The sequence below is a fragment of the Mastigoproctus giganteus genome, chromosome 8 (genome assembly GCF_048544385.1).
Source record: "Mastigoproctus giganteus isolate SK-2022 chromosome 8, ASM4854438v1, whole genome shotgun sequence".
NCBI lineage: Eukaryota > Metazoa > Arthropoda > Arachnida > Uropygi > Thelyphonidae > Mastigoproctus > Mastigoproctus giganteus.
Window position 1 is genome coordinate 201,314,709 of NC_143582.1, and position 21,429 is coordinate 201,336,137.

A 21,429-nucleotide genomic window follows, 5' to 3' on the forward strand; every position below is an offset into this window, starting at 1 on the left:
ATCAATGTTTTCAATTGCGTTTTTAATGGTGTAGTTTTTCCAAAATGTTTTAACTGTCATTTCCTCTTTATCCTCTAGTTCAGTTAAACTGCTTAATGTTCGACGCAGATAATAAGCTTTAAATGATGCTATTACTCCCTGATCCAATGGTTGAATCAGGGAAGTTGTGTTTGCTGGAAGAAACACAACTTTGACAGGAATGCATGTGTCCAACGTGTTAAGATCAGTAGGATGTCCCGGAGCATTGTCTAACAACAAAAGAGCTTTTTCTTCAAAGTTGTTTTTTTTTGACAATACCGTTTTACTTCAGGACAAAAGCGGTTAACAAACCAATCAGTAAATAACTCCTTGGTAACCCACGCTTTTCTATTTGCTTTCCATATTACAGGTAAATTCATTTTTATGTTACCTTTTAACGCCCTCGGATTTTCTGAATGGTAAACTAATAACAATTTTAATTTATAATCGCCAGAGGCATTTGATCCAAAGAGTAACGTTAAACGGTCTTTGGCTGCTTTGAACCCAGCAGCTGATTTTTCTTCAATAGAAATGAAACTTTTTGTTGGTAGCCGTTTCCAGAACAAATCGCTTTCGTCAACATTGAACACCAAATTTGGAAAATTTTGACGTTCAATTATTTCCTTTAGTTTTTCTGGAAACTTATTTGCAGCTTCTCCTGTTAATTTTACACTATGAATCTTGGCCCGTTTTTTAAATTTCTCGAACCAACCACGAGAAGCTCCAAAGGTTCCGTAATTTCTTCAGTTTGCTTAGATTTCAGGTGATTAAACAGGAATATTTTTTTTATGTTAAATGGGGCTTGAAATTGCCGACTTCGTTATATCGAAGCTTCGTTATCAGAGGTAACGTTAACCGAGGTATGCCTGTAATAGCAAGGATTGAAATGCCAGGCAGTATTTCCTTAAAATGAGACTTGCAAATCAAACTAAATCTAACGCAATACTCATGTTTTTCCAGTCACAAATGGAATTACTGTTTTGACATGTAAAACAGTAAATACACTTTTTAGAATTTGCTTATTAGAATTAAAATGTGTATTGTTGTGATGAGTTGGCTATTGTTCATCCTTGTGATGTGGATGTATAGATCCCTTGCGATTTATGAAATACTCAGTGGTATTATTCAGTCACCTGGGATAAATTTTTACTTTGCTCACTTAGACGAGATTCTGATGTTTGCAGGAGCGTTTCACCCCCTTCCCCAGAGGTTGTTGTTTAGGCGCGTCAGCACCTTTTATGCCATATTGCGCAGTATATATGTCTGCAAATATAATTAAATTTTGGTATATACCAGATATTACCATGCTTATAAGCAGATATTTCTGATGAATTGTGTGATTTATCAGGTCTAATCAAGCAATAAGAAAAATTGATCTGTCTAATCAAACAATAAGAAATAATATAGAATCGCATGACCTTAGTAAAAAATGTTTTTAAAAAAATTCAGTGATATTTTAATTACCTTTTTATAATTCTACTATTTAAAACAATTGTGCCATATTAAATAAATTTTCTAATGTTTTAAAAGGGATAATAGAGTACTTTTTACTTTAGGCTTTTTTGAAGCTTCGCGGACACTTTTTATAAACGAACATTAAATTGAACAATTTTAAGCTGTGTATGCAATGCTTGGCCTTAATAGTCGTAGCAAGGCAATAGAAACGTAAGATGTGTAAGTCAAATGGTTTGAATGACACTTCCCATATTATATAAATATCTTGGAAATATAAATATTTGGATCTTGAGTAACGAAACGGTGCATAGTGTGCATAGTATTAGGGTCAGGCGCCACCTGTGGTTTCCCACATCTGCGCCATATGTTCGCTGTGAAGGAATACAGTACTACTGTAAATGCCAGAAAAGTGTTGTGTGTTGTATATGACATATTGCGTTAGGTGGAGTCCCTGGCATTTGGCCGCAGGGCCCCTGGTGGGACTCCACGTTGCCCGCACACACCACTAGGAGGTAGCCAGTCTGCCCATTATTCTCTGGCTTGTCTCCGCCAGATTCGCCAAAGCTTCCTGGACGGAGACAAAAAAAAAAAAAAAAAAAGGTAGAGTCGGAAAGTACAGAGTGTACGCAAGAAAGGAGGGTATAGCTAGAAATATGGAGGATGTAGGCGAAGGTATCCTCCAGGTTATCAATGGAGCAATAAGCGCCATCAGTTGAAAGGGGAACCTGGGAAGGACGATAAATAAGACAGCAAGAGAGCCGTGTGCAAGTTGCCACTGAGGAATCAGGTGGTCCACATGCCAGTTGATCCTATCCAGGTTAAGATCGGTTGGCCAGTTAGGTTAGGATCAGATGTTTGGGTTGTTCCTATTTTGTGTTGGCAATAGGGTGCTCCGTCTTGTGAAGAGGACTTGTGCAAACTTGGTAAACTCATAGTAGTAGTTTTCTTCTGTGATGAATAAGTGTTCATTTCCTTGAGGGTTATCTTGTATACGAGTAAACAGGATGCTGCGGAGGTCCTCATAGTGTTGATAGGTATATACTAGATGGTTCCAGTCTTCTATTTCACCACATGCACAGTAGGGGTTGTCAGTGATTCCCATGGATGTTAATTTATGGTTTATTGATCCGTGTGCAGTAATGAAGTAGGTGGTATAAAGACCAGGAGAAAGCCAATTTGGAGATTTAGGAAATACGGCATTCACATACGGTATAAATTTCTTGGTGATTGGGCCCTTGTCGGTAGCAGTCCATCTGTCCTGCCAGGTCTGAAGTAGTAGGACGGCAATTTTTTTCTTTTCCTGCCTGATTTCATTCAGGTTATTGATGGAGTGTCCAAGGATAGTTGCTGGTATACCCCTGGATAGACAGTAGTGGAGGCCCCTTCGAATAACCTCCAGATCAAGCGGAAGGACGCCCGCAAGAACCTGAAGGGCTGGGTTGCTAACTGTGCAGCATGTCCTTGTAATAGTAAGAAGGATGGTGCGCTGGATGGTTCCCAGTTTACGTTTGTTGTTGTAAAGAGTTGCCCTGCGAAACCAGACCCCTGATCAATACGTTATGAAGGGAAGGAAGATTGATTTGTACAGAATCTTAAGGGTGCGTCGGTTCAATCCCCAATCACGACGACTCACCCGTGCAATGAGAGCAGTGTAGTTTCTCACTTTCGCGTGGAGGTGTGCAAGATGCGGAGAGAAAGTGAGCTTAGGGTCAAGTACTATTCCCAGTAGTTTTAACGTAGAAACTAGCTTGACGGTTTGGCCTTGAAGTTTGATAGTGGGGTTTCTAGTAGGCTGCAGTGATCCCTTCAGGAGAATGGATTGTGTCTTTTGGGGTGAGAGTCTTAGTTTGTGTAGGGCTGCCCAGTTCTGAAGGATTTGAAGTGCCTGGTTTCCTCTGGCTTCCAGAGAAGCTCTGCTGTCAGCCTCAATTGAGATGGTCACATCATCAGCAAAGGCTTGTATAGCTACAGGACCTAGGTCCAGTCCAAGGAGCTCATCCAGGACAATGTTCCACAAAAAAGGACCAAGTACTGAACCCTGGGGGCAACCTCTGTAGATTGACCTGGTAATTCTTCGGTACGTTGAGGAGATTGTAATTTTCCTTTTACATTCAACACCAACGAAACGGTGGTGTTGAATGTAAAATTTGCTTAAAAAAATAAGGCACGGATGTGACTAAAAGCAGGTTAGCTAAGTCGGCACTTCAAGAACTTAGCCGACACTTCCTGGAGTATCGGCTACCTGACATTAGAATTGAATCAATGTTGAAATGAACCGATTCAAAGTTGCCTCTAACTGAAGGTCAAGCACAAAACGAATAAAAATCCATGTAAATGGGGAGAAAGTTCTTCAGAATGGCGATCCAAAATGCTAATTATACATTACTTATTGTATTCTTCAGAGGCCCAATCAGAAATTCTTCTTCTGCAGTGCAAAATCATATTCATATTGAGGAGGGGGGAGGATATGTGTCCTGTAGAATATAACAAACATACACTGCTCTACCATTAATATCCGGACACCTTAGATAAAAAAAAAAAAAGAGCTTTTATTGTATCATTTAATAATTTGTGCTGAAACGTTTTGCTTTTATGACGGCCTTCAATCTTCGTAGCATACTTTCAACCAGCTTTTCATAAAAGCCAGGTGATATAGTCCTCCATTCAGCCTTGTTCTTTGGACGACTCGACGTGCATGTACCCAATCATCCAATACACGGGATCCTCGTTATCCGAAGATAATTGGTTCCAAAAAATTCCACTTAAAACGGGGGCCAATTTTCGTAATGTTTATTATCTAAATAAAAATAGATGCAACTAGGCATAATGATTTAAGATTCTATATCTATGATACTTTAAGATTATATATCTACACACCATAGACAACTGTTAAAGAAAAACTATGATACCAGTGTGAAAAGCATCATTTCATGTGTATCTCATTGTGCTCATCCTTCACAACGAGTTGCTCATGTATTGCACTACCTCGAATAATTATTATTAGCCATATGGTGCAAGGAAGCCTGAAGCTTATGCTGCACCAGCCAAAAAAAAAAAAAAAAAAAAAAAAAAAATTTCTGAACCACCCAGAGAGAGAGAGAGAGAGAGAGAGAGAAGCAGAAGGGAATCACCAAGAAAGAGAAGAATGATGATTTCCAGCTCGGGACTCTGGGTATACCAAGCCCATACTCACCAGATGTGAGCCCCTGGGATTAAGTAACGCTTTACTAATAGAGAACACTATTGTCACTTATTCCAGGTGGGCGCCACCACCCATACGGCACCGTTTCAAAACTATTTGGCTTTTCATCGGTGGGTGGGCAGGTACTCTGGTACTGCAAGTGAAGCGTTACTTATTCAAGGTAGTGCAATACATAGGCAACTCTTTCTGAAGGATGAGCAGATCATCATCATCAGCAGCCATTTTTAATCCACTGCAGGATGAAAGCCTCTCCAGCAACTTTCCAGTTCCTTCTGTTTTGAGCACTGGCCATCCATTTACTCATTTACCCACAAACTCATGAATTTCATCTATCCATCTCCGCCGTTGTCTTCCAGATTTGTTTCTAGCTCCTCTTGGGTACCATTCTGTTATTTTCTTAGTCCATCTGTCATCATGTCTTCGAGCTTTGTGTCCTACCCAAGACCATTTTAGTTCTTTAGTTTTGATAAGAATGTCCTTTACTTCAGTTTGCTGCCTAATCCGTGTGTTTCTCTTCTCATCCAACAGCCTGATTCCCAATATAATTCGTTCCATTCTTCGCTGTGTAGTTCTCAGCTTCTCTTTCATTCTTTTGGTTAAAATAATGAACCAATGTATACTCCCCACCATGACTTATGGAAATGAAATGTAATTGAAATGATGTAACTTAGGCACATTATTTTACGTTTCAGACAAACTGGGATATTGCTCTTCAGTATGTGACTATATTTCCTGAATGCTATTCATCCGAGATTTATTCTTCTCTTGACTTCCAGCCATTTATCATTATTACAGCTAATAACTTGTCCCAGATAAGTACATGACTCCACCTTTTCAATTACTGCTCCATCAATCATTATTTCTCTTTCTGTGGCATACTTTTGTTTTAGCCATATTCATCTTTAGTCCAAAATCCTTACTAACTGTGCATAACTGATTAAGATTTTCCTCTAATTCTTTGGGATCGTGGCTTATGATCACAATGTCATCTGCAAATCGTAAATGGTTTAGGTACTCTCCATTCACATTGACTCCTTTCTGCGACCAGTCTAATCTTCTGAAAGCTTCCTCAAGGGCAGCAGTAAACAACTTCGGAGACATTGTGTCTCCTTGTCGAACTCCTTTCTCAATTTTAAATTTACTACTGTCTTTGTCTAGTCTAATAAAGGAGGTAGCACTCTCATATATTTTCATAAAAATCATAATATGTGGGGTATCTATGCCTTGTCTTTCTATTGCCCTAAACATTGCCTTATGCTGTATGGAGTCAAATGCCTTTTCATAATCCACAAATACCAGGCATAATGGTGTTTTGTATTCATTTGCTTTCTCCATTAGTTGTAATATTACATGAAGGTGATCCATAGTTGAGAATCCTGTCATAAAGCTACCTTACTCTTTCGGTTGATTCTCATCAAGTATTCTTTCTAATCTGTTAGTAATTACCCTTGTGAAAAACTTGTAGATGTGAGATAACAAGCTAATTGGTCTATAATTTCCAATTTCTGATTTTTCTCCTTTCTTATGCAGCAAAACTATGATTGCATTATTCCATTCCTTAGGCATCACACCTTTTCTAATGCACTCTGTGAAGAGCCTTGCCAGTTTTTGTGTTATGTCTCTTCCTCCCAATTTTAACAACTCTACAGTAACTTCATCTTCCCCCGGGGCTTTCCGATTCTTCATTTTCTTCAATGCATGTTCTACCTCATCAGGAAGAATATCGGGTATGTCGTATGTGTTGCTACTTTGCAATCCATCTTCCCCACTGCTGGTATCATTCCCTCGCTGCTTGTATAATTCCCTATAGTAGTCTTCTGCTATTTGAATTATGCCTTCTCTGCTGTTTATAAGTACGCCATCGCTATTCTTCAGTTTCAGTATCATTTGTCTTTCCGTATTACTGCTCATGGCTGCTGATTTAGGTCCTTTGTTTTCCCTTAATGTTTGTTCTATTTTTCTTGTGTTATATTTTCTTATGTCTTCTCTGAGACTCTTTCTAATGGCTTTGCATAACTCAGTATACTCAATTTTCTCCCTGTCAGTGTTTATCTTGCTCTTCATTTATCGCCTTCGGTTCTTCAGAACAAGTGTTTCTTGACTAATTTTTTCTTCTTTGGATTTCTTTTTCCCTATAGGTTTCTTGGGCTTTATCACTTTCAGAAAGTTGTAATATTCCTCGTCGATATCTTGGTCCTGAGCAGTCTGCAGAAGCTCAAACTTGTTCTTAAGTTCCAGTACATACTGCTTTTTCTCCTCTTCTGTTATCTCAAAGACCTTTGTATTATTTACTCGAGTCAGTTTTTTCCTTTCCTTTCCTACATCTATATCAACTGTACATCTTACCATTCTGTGATCACTTCCAACATTTACCTTATTCAGGACGGCAACATCATTCACGATATATCTTCTGTTAGTGAGGATGAAGTCGATTTCATTAGTTGTTAATCCATTTGGACTCTTCCATGTCCACTTTCTGTTCACCCTTTTCTTGAAAAAAGTGTTCATTACTGACAATCCTTGAGATTCTGCAAATTCCACAAGTCTTTCGCCTCTTTCACAAATTCCAAAATACCTTAGCTTGAAGTTTCCCTAATAATAATAGTGTAGTGGGTTTTCTGCTCATCTAGAAGACTCTCAATTTCGGTGTACATGTCTTCAACATCATGGCTCGATGTTGGTGAGTAAATCATTATAACCTTTAGCTTGTACCTCTTAGAAATCTTGAGTATTAGTCTTGACACCCTTTGTGATGTACTTTTGAATTCCAAAAGTGATTCATTTCTTCGTCTTGTTTCAGCCAAACCGATCATATTCCAATTCACATTTTTTCTAATTCCTTTTCCTGTCTCCACCGATGAGTGATCTGACGTTGTAACAGGCCAAGGTCAATTTCCGTGCATGGTATCCTGGTCGTACCCAGACATTGTTAGCACCCTCTGCTTACTCTCTACCATAAGAAGTGGAGCGAGGGCTGCGGGCAATTTTTGTTTTGTGTTGCTGTAATATGCTGGAGGGTTTGGTCTTTTATTCTGTTCACGCTGACCAGTCGTCTTGAAGAGCAGATATGATGAGCAGATATGGTGTGTGTACGCCGATATTACGATATTATATAGTATTATTTATAATACATGGTAAAAAGGGACGAAGGAAGTGAAAAATGAGAAAATTATATAATTACGCTCTTTTTTATTATAATATGTTACACAATGAAAGGTTAAGTAAAGTTTATAGAAGTTGTACTATATTTCAGTTGTACGAATAATGAATGAATACACAGTAGTTCTTGTTTTTTTTTTTTTTGTCGTATTTTTTCAGATACAGATAAAATTGTTTAGTAGCAATTTAGTTGTCTTTAACTTCCGGCTTGCATTTGTTTGTTGTATTAGCAAATCATATTGAGGAGGGGGGAGGATTTATGTGTCCTGTATTTTGTGAGAACGATCATGAAGAAGATATGTCACTCCCAACTAATCTGTGACGTAGCCGTAACGGGAGCACATAAGCCAGTTTATTAACCGTTTGAGGAAAAACATGCATTGGGAGATTATCCCATTTGTGATGCAATTTGTGGTGTATTCCAGTTTCCTTTAATTTGTATTGGAGATGCAATATTGCCAATAGGTTAATGAAACACCGTTCCGATGTCATTTATTTTAAAGTAGTGTAACACCAGTGAAAATTTAAATGATACATTTGAAAGCTATAACTATATATAAATACATCATAATATAAAATAATTAAAAGTAGTGTTCATAACTACATTAATTTATTGATCATTTATTAATTTATGATATTGTGCGAGTATTTCCCTAAGTTAAGAAGCAAATCAGTCTCTTACAATTTATATTATGGATCAAAATATTAATAACAACATAACCATTTGTATATTGTGCGTGTTTGTAGTAGTCTAAGCTATCGTTTAATCAATATCTTAAATAATAATACCGTTTTGATTTTTTTCTGAAAAACAATATGAACGTCAGGAGCAATGATTTTAAAAATGGATTTCGTGAGATTTTTAGATAGGAGAGAGGTGATCATCGCATTGTTTTTTTTTTTTTTTTTTCATTTTAAAAGAGAAAAAAAATTGGTTCCCCGTTATCCAATTATCCTCTGATAACGGGGATCCCCTGCATATGCATATGTTATTTATAGGGGTCCGCAAACTTTTTTTGATTTTTGAAGGGATCTGTAAACGTTTTTTGATTTTTGAAAGGGTCCGTAGATCTTAGTAGTTTGGGAACCACTGGTCTAGGGGTTTAATAAATATCTTAAATAATAAGTTTTGATTTTTTTTTTCTGGAAAACAGTGTGAACATCTGGAGCAATGGTTTTATAAATGGTTTCCTGTGATTTTTAATTGCAGGTGGAGGGGAGAAGATGATTTTATGACCATGAAATAGATATTTTTTTTCTTTTAAAATTTAAAATAAAATTCTATATGATGGTTTAGTTTACCATATAACTCTACGTTTGTATTTACAAACATGTGATCTCCCGCATTGTGTATTTTATTCTTTGTTACCTGTCTAAGCAATAAGAAATAACTTTTAAAAAACACGCCATTCTATTTCGCAAGAAACGTTTTAAATATATTTTAGTCATTTTTCAATTACATTTCATTTTATGTTTCACTTATTCAAAAAATTTATGGTATATTAAATCAATTTTCTAAATAAAGTATAAAAATCAAAACAGTTAAGCAATGAGTGAAATTCAACAATCATTCAATGAAACGCCGATATGCTAATGAGTTTGATTATTCTATTTACAGAACAACCGTTTGTATTTGAATTTAGGCTTTTTTGAAGCATCGGGCTCACTTTTTTCATTAAAAAAAAAAAAAAAAAAGCAAAAGCATAACATTGAACACTGTTTTGATAAAGATCTTAATGCTTGTGGCCAGGAAATTATTGCCTTTACAACGAGTTCCCTGGTAAGGCATTTCAAAGTAATTGCAAGTATTTTGTTATTTACAAATAGTTACTCCAAGTATAAATAAGTTAAGTATATATATATATATATATATAATGTTTAAAAAGTTACATAGGATAAAAAGGTATGATGAAATGGTTTCAGTAAATGAAAGATTAATAAGTCAGGTATGACAGATGCACCAAAAATTGCAAAGAAGCATTATAGGATGCAAGAGTATATATAAGTTGTATTAATATATATTTTATTTTATTATATAATATATATTATTCAATATTAATATATTGAATAAAGTATGCATAAATGGATGAGAAAGTTATACCGTGTCAGTAACTAGAAGGGTGAGTATAGTTGAAAAATATTTGTAGTAAATATGTGAAATATGAAACAATGTTAATATCCTAAAAAGTTACGATGAATTAAGAAAATTATGGGCTCAATTACTAAGCCAATAGAAGGTGGGAGAACTGTAAAGTGAAATTAGTACAGCAAACTACCAATAAACCAAAAATAAAAGTAAAAAGTGGTACAGCTGTCATCAGAAATTGGGGGGGGCGACATATTTACATAATGGTGGAATATAGGTAAGACAAATGTGTTTGATCTGATGTCAGCTGAAACAAATATTGATACATGATGATAGCTGTACCACTTTTTACTATTATTGGTATTTTGCTGTACTAATTTTAATTTACAGTTCTCCCACTTTCTATTGGCTTAGTAATTTAGCCTGTAATTTTGTTAATTCATCATAACTTTTAGAATATTAATATTTTTTCACCTTTCACATATCTACTACATTTCTTTTTCAACTATCCTCGCCTTTCTAGTTACTGGCACTTTGTGTAACTTTTATGCACATCCATTTGTGCATACTTTATTCAATGTATTAATACAAACTTATATATATATATATATATATATATAATTATAATTATTGATAAAAAAGGAAGTTAAAACGACAGTAAATGTAATATTTATGAGTCAAAGCAGTTGCAAGCAATCATGCAGTGCACCCATAATGTATATAATAATAATACTACGGATAATATAAAAAAAAAAAAAAAAAAATCCAACAATAATACCATCAGGGACCTAAGACAACGCAAAAAAAAAAAAAAAAAAAAAAAAATATTATCGCTTTTTACCGACAATCTAGATGACGTCAACTGGGGCCAACCACCCAGAATGAAGGCAAAAAACGACAAGGTTCTCTGTTTCTGTGATGATCAATATATGCTAAGTAATTTAAATCTAAACCAGTATAGGCCGAAAATAAATCGAATATAAATAAATCGAATGATGTTTTAGAAATATTAGAAACAAAGGTAAGAAATATATATATATAGGTAAAATATAAATATAAGCATATATTAATCATCGTTGACCCGACAGAGAACGTAATTTAATGATTAAAATAAGATTAAATATATAATACATACTACATATTGACCGTATCTAGGACATAATGTAATAGTCGTCAAAATAATATGTGGTGCCCCCTATGTGATGGATACGGTAAAAATAAATAAATAATTAAATTAAATTAACGCATAGAGAAACATGCAGATAGTAAGAAGAAAAACTAAAGGAGTAGGAATAATAGAACCTGAACTCCACAAAGACGAAAAATAGTGGTATAGATAAGAAATAGTTTCTCCTACGTCCTCGGATTGCCCTAATAATTTCGGAGAAATAAAAATAAAGAGTGTAGGACAGTTTAAAGACATTACAAGATATAAGTTGTGGCTCGGGTATGCAAACCCGTTCCTATAGTAGGACCCTGAGCTGGGTCCCTGAGCATTAACATGCCTTTATATATATATATATAAAGGCATGTTAATTTAAGTCATAAAATTAAAAGCAAGATTAAACTTATATGCCCAGCAACAAAAGTAAATAAATTAATAATAGTAATAATAAAGCAGTGTGTCACAGTCTTTAATACAATCCTTGATTTCATAAACTGCAAAGATGCTATGACATATATTCCATGCTGTTACTGAGAGATAACCTTTGATTCATTTGCTAATACAAATATTAGTATCTTTGTAAGAAGATACTACAAGTCTTACAACTCTAGTATCAAAATTCAGATAATTTTGATATTGGATTTTTAAGAAAGATACTGATACAGATAAAGACTGAAACATGCTTATGACTTTCTTCTGGACTACTAGATTAAAACAAGTGGGAGCTGTCATCTACATTTAAACTATTCGATAAACAATTATTTCTATTAATACATTATTCATATTAATTATTGTGAATTAGTTATTAATTAACTATTCAGTAGTGTTTTTTTAGCATCTCAAATATTTTCCGATTCTATCAATTATGATAAATAACCTTAAATGTTCTTTTGGAAATCAGTGGAATCGCACTCCAGCTTTGTCCTAACTGACAGTAGTTCAATATTCACACACTGATGGCGCTAGGTGCAAATCACGTAATAATCACTTTTCTTTTGTTTTCTTTTAGTAGTAACAAAATTTTTAATTACTACTTTTCACGATACATTTTTAATTTTCAAAATCTTCTGAAGTTATAGGTCATTCTGTTTCTCTTATAGAAATAATGTATGAAAAAAATTAGAGTGTTTTTATATTTTTTAAAAATTTATACTAAATTTTGAAATTATTTTCAAATATATTAGAAATACGTAATTATTTTTTAATATACAGTAGGATTTCATATAAATTCTAGATATATCCGTTAGGTATTCAGGTACATTAAAATTATTTACTATCTGGGTCGAAATGATGTAAGTCAAGAATTAAGTTAAGAAATATTTTTGAATGCAACGAAAGGGTAGAAATGTTTTATTATGAAAGAAAATATATTATTATTATTATTACAGATAAACAACAGATGAGACACTGTGTTTTTTTTTGCTGGAGGCTGGTTGTTTAATAAACCGAATACTGCATTTATAATTTTTAAAATACATTACTGCATTCTGTGAGTGAAGAAAGTGAAATAATGGGCTTCGGGATTAATATCAACAGGAGTAAGCTCATGGTCCTTAATGGGGCTGTGTCAACACCTCCCCTCATGTTAAACGGAAGGCTGATAGAGAGATTTGGCAAAATCAAATATCTATGCTGTTGGAGCAAGCGCAAACACTAACCACATATGGAAATAATAGCAAGGATTGAAATGCCAGGCAGTATTTCCTTAAAATGAGACTTGCAATGGAAACCTAGATCTCCACCTTAGAATTCGGATGATGAGATGTTACATTTCGTCACTTTCGTTGTATGGTGTCGAGATATGGACATTGAAAACTAACACTTCCAAAAACTAGAAGCATTTGAAATGTGGACATACAGAAGAATGCTAAAGATAGCGTGGACAGCAAGAGTTGCCAATAAGAGTGTCCTGTAGAGAATTGGAAAAACCAGTAAATTGCTGAGAGACATAAAGAAATGAAAAACGGCGTATCTTGGACACCTGATGAGGAACAACAAATACGCAATTCCTTAAATGTTCTTTAAGTTTATTGAGGGCAGAATGGAAGGAAGGAAGAAGAAGAAAGCCTGGGAGAAGACGTACACCGTGGCTTGATAACATTAAGACAGTACTGAACACCGAGCAGCTGTTCAGAGTTACCAGAGAGACATTTGCCGTGGTGGTCGCCGACCTCCGGAAGTAGATGACACACAAAGAAGAAGATACAGTACTTTAATTCTGTTTTTCACAGTTTATAAAATTAAAATGGATATTGGAGTATATGTGTTGCGGTGACAAGGAATGCTGCCATTAAAAGCATTTTTGTTATGGAGTATAAAACTGAACTACTGAAACAATACAATTAAAGTGAAAATCGTAAAAAGCTGTAAATTTCTGCTGTTTTTTTTTTGGGGGGGGGGGGGGGCATCCCGAAGTTATACAAAAAGGAGAATTGAAACTTAGCACTTTATAACCGTCTCCATCTTTCCTCGTGGGAAGATCTGTTCAGCATAAGCATAACTGTTGAAGGGTAGTGCTTTGTTTCCACTTTTGGAAAGAAGTGAAAAGAAGGAGAAAATCACTTTCACTGGAAGTTAAAATTAGGGTTACCAGATGTCTTCAGTATTTACGGAGAACAGTTCCCGGATTTGACAACTTTCACTACCCCACTACCACAAAAATTAATTTTTTTCTCCCACTCGGAATATTCTGATTTTTAAAAAATTAGCATTAGTAGTGGCAAATGATGCAAGAAGCAAGCTTATACAGTATCATTAGCAAAAAAAAAAAAAACTCTCATCTAACTCATCCATTGATGTGCTTTTGTAAATTTATTTACGCTATCAACTTCCCAAAACGACAGATGGAAGATTGTTCCAGCAATCAACCACCAGCTGGCTAAAGGCAACCTTGCGCACATATATTTTTGCAACCGTCCTTCCTAAATTGAATTTATGTCCTCTCATGTGCGTAGTCTGAGCAAAAGGAATAATGCCATCAGCCTTGAGCTCCTTCAATCCATTCAAAGTCTTAAAGACCTCAATGAGATCTTCTTGCAGGTGTCTAAGTCTCCAGCCGCTGCAATTTGCAGCACTAACACACAAAAAACCTTTATTGGTAAGAGCACCCCTTTGTTCCCCTCACCAGTTTTGTTGCCCTTTTCTGTACTCGTTCTAGCACTCTACGTCCTTCCAAAATGAGCTTTCTAGACCTGTATGCAGAACTCAAAGTGAGGCCTGACCATTGTCTGATACAAAGGGATAATCACCTCCTTATCTCTCCTAGCAAAGTTTCTATATATCATTGACAAAATCCCATGAGCTGTCCTAGCGGCCTGTTAGCATTTCTCAGAGAACTTCATATCTAAGTGAACAATTACCCCCAGATCTTTTTCATTTTCTACCACCCTAAGTGTAGTACCCCATAGTTGGTACGTTACTCTGGAGTTATTACTAACCATATCTGAGCTTCATTCGGCAATGTTAAACTTCGGTTGCCACTTCTTAGCCCATCTGCCCAAATTATCTAGATCCTGTTGCAGTAGCACACTGCCATTACTGTCATTAACAACCCTGCCAATCTTTGTATCATCTGCAAACTTGGACATTAAGTCTGATATACCTTCATTAATAGCATTGATAAATACACAAAACAACAATGGGCCCAACACCGAACCCTGCGGGACTCCACTAATAATATTAGTCCACATAGAGCAGTACCCATCGATTACCACCCGCTGTCTTCTCCTACTTAATCATCCCTTTATCCATTGTAGCAACTTGCCCTTAATGCCACACTGCTCCAATTTGTACAGTAGTCTTCCATGTGAAACAATATCAAAAGCTTTCCTGAAATCCGAGTATATGATATCAAAATTATTTTTTTCATCCAGTTACTTTGTAACCACATCAAATATGTCAGACAAGACTTCCCCTTAACAAACCCATGCTGTGTCTGAATTATTGCTGCAGTCTTGTCTAGATGATCCTGCAATGCTTCTTTAACCAGCGACTCCATCATTTTTCCTGAATAGAAGTTAAACTAGTGTCATCCTTTGATTTCCCTTTGCGAATGTTTCAGCCATTCAGAAAATTCAAAACTCAAATGATCTTAAGATAGGAGGGAAATGTATATATGCATTTCCCTCCTCCTATCCAATGAATAATCTATTTATTTATTTATATACAGACTTCTCACACACAGGGAGAAGTCTGTATATAAACTGTATTCAGTTGTATTCAAATTTCAATCTATTAGTTGACAAAGAGACTCGTCAGCCTCGAAAGCTTCTGTATATTTATTACATTCACTGGATTATACTGTATATTTTTTTTAATCATGGACCCGAGTACACCAGGCCCTTTCGTGGTAATAAGTATTACATGTATTTTAAATTTGTATATAGTATTATATTCTGTAACATAAAATAACATGTATCTTCATCCTCCTGGCCAGTTGGTGTAACCGGGTGATTTCTAGGAGAAATAAAGATGATAATAAAAAAAAACAGAAGAAATAAAAAACAAAACAAAACTGAGGAAGTCGAAAAGATTGAGGATGGATTAGACAGAGCTGGCGTAATGTGCTTAGTTCACATTACGGATTAAAATATCAGTAACAGTATAATCAGATTGTGTGTATTTGTAGTAATCTAAGATATTTTTTAATAAATATCTTAAATAATAACAATACAATCTGATTTTTTTTCTGAAAAATAGTATGAACATCTGGAGAAATGGTTTTAGAAATGGATTCCGTGAGAGTTTTCAGTGGGAAAGAGGTGCATTAACAGTAATCACAATGTTTTTTATTTTTCTTTCAAAATAAAAAAAAAAGAATTCTATGATATGGTTGGGTTTATAATTAAATCTTGGTATATGCCAAATATCACCATGTTTATAAGCAGGTATTCTTATCGAAAGTGTGATTTATCATGTCTAATTAAGAAAGATTGATCTGTCTAATCAAGCAATAAGAAATAATTTTAAATCACAAAAAAATGTTTTTGAAAATTTTATTGATATTTTAATTACTTTTTAAATTATATTATTTAAAAAATTATGCCATGTTAAATCAATTTTCTTAACTTTTAAAAGGGACAATAAAGTACTTTTGAGGGCTAATACTGGGTGCTGGTATTAGCACCCATGGTAATACTGGGTGCTAATACCAGCACCCAGTATTACCATGTGTGCTGGTATTAGCCCCATATAATGGGGGCTAATACCACAAATAACATGTGGTATTAGCCCCCAGTATTACCATGTGTGCTGGTATTAGCCCCACCACCACAAGGTCAAGATACCATTGGTGGGAGGAGCAAGAAGAAATAACTTAAAAACGACGACATTCTCTTTCAGAAGAAACGTATTAAATGGATTTTAGTGGTTTTTTCAAATACATTTTTATGTTTCTCTTATTAAAAAAAAAAATTTTGAATAAGAGAAATATGAAAGAAACAAGTTAAAAAAAAAACTTTAAAAAATCTATCCATATTAGATGAATTTTCTAAATAGAGTATTTTTTGAAAACTAAAATATTATAGATAAAAATTATACAGTATTTATTTTTTTCAAAAAATCAAAGACTAGGTTTCATTAAAATAAATGAAACTAGGCATAATATTTTAAGATTATATAGATATATAATATCGGTGTAGATACACCACACTCTTAAAGAAAAACTACGGTAGTAGTGTGAAAGACATCATTTCATCTGTATCTCATATTGTGCTCATCCTTCACAACGAGTTGCCCATGTATTGCACTACCTCGAATAAGTAACGCTTCACTAAGAGAGAACACTATTGTTACTTATTCTCGGTGGACACCACCACCCAGACGGCACCGTTTCAAAGTTAGTTGAGTTTTCATCTGTAGGTGAGCAGGTACCCTGGTATCGCAAGTGAAGAGTTTCTTATTCGAGGTAGTGCAATACATGGGCAGCTCGTTGTGAAGGCTGAATAGACATGGTGTAACTACACCGATATTATATAATAATGGTTATTTTGTACAGGGTTGTTAAAAATAACATACCCTAATGTAGAAGGTTCTGGAGCGAGTTCTAAGGCTCGTACTGAAGAGAAATTTGGGCAACAGGTACAATAAAAAAATGCGCTCACCATTTATTGTAAAAAAAAAATTAGTTACAAAATTTGTCACTATATGGTGCTGTGAATTTCAAATAACTTGAACAGCGCTAGAATTGTTTAATGTGTCCTCCATTTTGGTCAACAACAGTTTCCATTCGAAGAACAGTATTTTCTACAGCAGAACGTAACATGTCAACTGGAATAGCCAGCACATGACGTCTAATGCTGTCCTTCAGATCTGCCAGAGTTTGACATCCCGATACACCTAGTTCTTCAAAAAAAAAAAAAAAAAAAAAACACAACCAAAAGTCGCATGAGGTGAGGTCCAGTGATCGGGGTGCCCAAGATGTCCGGAAACAACGGCTGGTGACTCGTTCGTCTGTAAAGTGTTGCCTTAGCAATCTTTGGACACAACGATGGATGTGGGGTGGTGCACTATCTTGCATGAATATTAATACTGAAGGCGCGCACCCACGTTGTTGCAGCTCTGTTATTGATTATGCAAATAACAGACAGGAGTGACTGACAATAGCTCTGTTCCGCCCCCTTAAAATTTTTGATTTGTAATTTAAGTAAAGCCCTGTTGAAAACAGAGCAAATGTTCTCGAGTAAAAACGCTTTTCGTAAACTAGTGGATTCTTCGAAATCGAATGCGAATGTTCTATCTATAAGTACTACTTATTTATAAATTGTTTATGGTGTTTCTTAATCTTTTCTTTTTTTCGAAAGAAATTTAATGTTTCTGTATACTTTCGCATTGAGTATTTAAGTTACATAAAACTTTCATAGGAATAAATTGATATTACACAAAACTTTCAATCATTAAAAACTAAATAATGGTTTAGAATTAAAATTGGTCATGAATCGCTGCACTGAATCAGTGCTGAATTGAACTGATTCAAAGCTGTCTCTAAGTGAAGATCAAAAACAAAACGAATAAAAAACCATATATAGTAAATGGGGGAAGGATTTCTTCCGAATGGTGGTCCAAAACGACAATTAAACGTTGCTTATTGTATTCTTGAGATGCCCAATCAGAAATTCACCTTCTGTGATGCAAAATCATATTCATAGGGGGTGGGATATTTTTCCTATATAATTTATTTATTATTAAAAATACAAAAAATGAACTTCTATTTTAACTTAGAAACCTAAATCCAGTTTCCAATTATGTTTTTTAAAAATCTTAAAGTGGACAGTAATAGAACGGTAGGATGCTTGTAAGCATTTGAACTCATAATAGCGAAATATATGAATTTCTTGGTGGGTGGGGAAAATGCACCCATGCATTCTTCGGTTAGGTAAAGAGTCTATGTAATCAGTGATACAAACAGAGGGTTTGTATCACTGATTACAGTGTAAGGGAACATTTGAAGTCTACAAAAATTTCGTATAATATAGTTCAAAATCATTAAAAATGTGCTTTGTTACTTATATTATATTGAGAGTGCAGTGCGTATATCTGCTATATTAGTTTATTACTAAGCACAATTAAGTAATATCTTCAGGAGAGTATCGAAAAATAGAAAGAAAGTCGACTCAAATTTTGTTAAGATGTAGGCAATTTTTTGTATGTTCAATATACAAGTTTATTATTATTTTCACACTATTTTGACACTATTTTGTGATCATGTGATATTGAATTGTTTTCAATCTCCGCTGCAAAAGGATTCGTTAGTACAGTTATGAAAACGCTTCTCTTCGCACCCGTGCAACTTCTCTTTTTTTTTTTTTTTTGGCAACAACCAATTCAGAGCTTTTCTATTTATTTGTTCTGAAAATCAACACCACACAACGCCAGACATTATATGCAACAATAGATGATAAAAGACGACATGCTGATAGATTACTCTATCCAGTATTACACAAGCAAATATTGAAATCGCCAAAACGTTTATCTTAAAAAAAAAAAAAAAAAAATTATAGGCTTAGACAAAGACACGACAATCTCGGAAAGCACAGAAAAACAATGCAGAAGGCACTGGGCTCTTAATTATTTGAAAGAGGAGTGCTACATTATTTGTCCTTTGAGAAAGATTAGTTTTTATTGAAATGTCGAAAAAATAGTAAAAACCTCTAATTTTACGGACTCGGTTTAACGTACTAAGTTCACCAGGGTTTATTCTGAGGTGCTCTTGATAGAGAAAATGGAAACCCAGAAGTCACCAGCAAGCGTCCCAGTATCTGTATGGATACTGTAAAGCTTGCTCATGACTGTCACTGTCATATCGTTAAACTCCTGACCTTTGCTCTGTTTTTTTATTATTACCTCACTTACAGTGTGTCATCACGGTCCTAAGAAAATTGGACAAAATAGAACTCGTAGAACTGTCTCTAGTAGGTAGGCAAAAACCAGAAGTCACCAGCAAGCGTCCCAGTATCTGTATGGATACTGTAAAGCTTGCTCATGACTGTCACTGTCATATCGTTAAACTCCTGACCTTTGCTCTGTTTTTTTATTATTACCTCACTTACAGTGTGTCATCACGGTCCTAAGAAAATTGGACAAAATAGAACTCGTAGAACTGTCTCTAGTAGGTAGGCAAAAAAATTGACATTATGCAAAGATTATAAAATTTATAATTTCTTAGAATTTGTTTCTGAATTTTAAGGTTTAAATAATATTAGAGCAACTCATTTTAAAGGCAATGTTTAGTACGAGTTTCGAGCCTATATTTGTCATAACCGTTCATATTAATGTAGCCATTGTAGCATTAGGGGGTATGTCATCATTGAACATTTCGAGAGAGTAGGTTATACGGAATATTGACTGGAAAAAGTAGTTTTAAGTAGGTGATGACTTTGTGAAGTTCTTCTGGGGATATATTCGATTAATTGGGGACAAATTATTTTCAGGAACAGGCAATCAATTCCAGAGATGACTGGCTATAAGAAACATAATCCCAGGGACTCACATCTGGTGAGCATGGACTTGGCACACCCAGGATGCTGACATTCTTCTCTTTCTTGATGATTCCCTTCTACTTATGACTCTTGTTCTGTCTCTTTCTCTCTCTCTCTCGCTTTTTCTCTAAGGGTAACTCAGAATTTTATTTTTTTCTCTGTCATCTCTGTGAAGGTGGAACAGGTCCACCTTCACAGAGATGACTGACACAGTCACAGACCCCCTCAATCAGCAAATAATACCACATTACCTCGTGAACAATGGTGCAACTGGACGCCATAGCAGCAACTAGGATTGATGAAAGAGACACGAGAGACCAGCAGAAGAACCGAAGAAAGAAGGACCCGCCAGCATGGGAAAGAAGATTTCAGCAGAAGATAGAAGAATTAAGAGTCAAAATAGGCAAATTGACCCGGTACCAACAGGAGTAAGAAATTTATTGAAAAAGTGAAGAGCGTCCTCAAGAGAGACAACGTCCACAGAAAGCACGAGGCCAAAAATCAGAGAATGGGGGAATCCTTGGAATACACACTGAAGCAGCACTTACTCGCACTCAGCAAGAGACTATGCCAATATAAAGAGAATTCCCAGAGGAAAATAAACAACCGAATCTTTGATGAGGACCAAAGTATTACAAAATTTTAAGGTTAAAATAATATTAGGACAACTTATTTTAAAGGCAGTATTTAGCATAGGGTTCTAGTCTACATTTGCTCATAATCTTCTTAAGACTGTTCATAGTAATGTAAGTCGATATATCATCATTGGATTGGCCATTTCGAGAGAGTTGGTTGTGATTATACCGAATATTGACTGGAAAAAGTAGTTTTAAGTAGGTGGTGACTCTACAGTTCTTCTGGAGATATATTCGATAAACTAGGGACAAATTATTTCCAGGGACAAGCAATCAATTCTAGAGAAGACTGACTGCACAAAGTTGATTAACTTCACTTATTATAATATTCATCTGAAACTGGAGTGTGTGCCCGGCTAGCTCAGTCGGTAGAGCACGAGACTCTTAATCTCGGGGTCGTGGGTTCGAGCCCCACGTTGGGCGCAACGTGTTTTTTAAATGACTCGAGCACCGTATTTTGTTTCAGGCTGGCGCTGGTATAGCAGTTACGCAATTACAAGTAAAGAGGTTGTGGGTTCGAACCCCTACACTTCTATAAGAAATATATAGTATATCTCCGTTTATTAAACTCTTTTATTTACATTATATGCCATGGCAATCGACAATTGTACGTGCGCGTATATTTTTTATATTTATTAATTTGAAATATTTGTTGTTTGTTGTTGATTGATATTGATTTCCACCCTGCTAAAGTCACGGGCGAACACAAATCGCAACCGTTTCAGAAAATTCCA

At 35.2% G+C, this 21,429-nt stretch overlaps 1 non-coding gene across 1 annotated transcript; it reads left to right on the top strand.

The window, feature by feature from the left end:
* The first annotated feature begins 21,045 nt into the window (after positions 1-21,045).
* Positions 21,046-21,118, top strand: TRNAK-CUU (transfer RNA lysine (anticodon CUU)). Its single transcript has one exon. It is a non-coding gene; the product is annotated as a tRNA-Lys (tRNA).
* Positions 21,119-21,429: the final 311 nt, after the last annotated feature.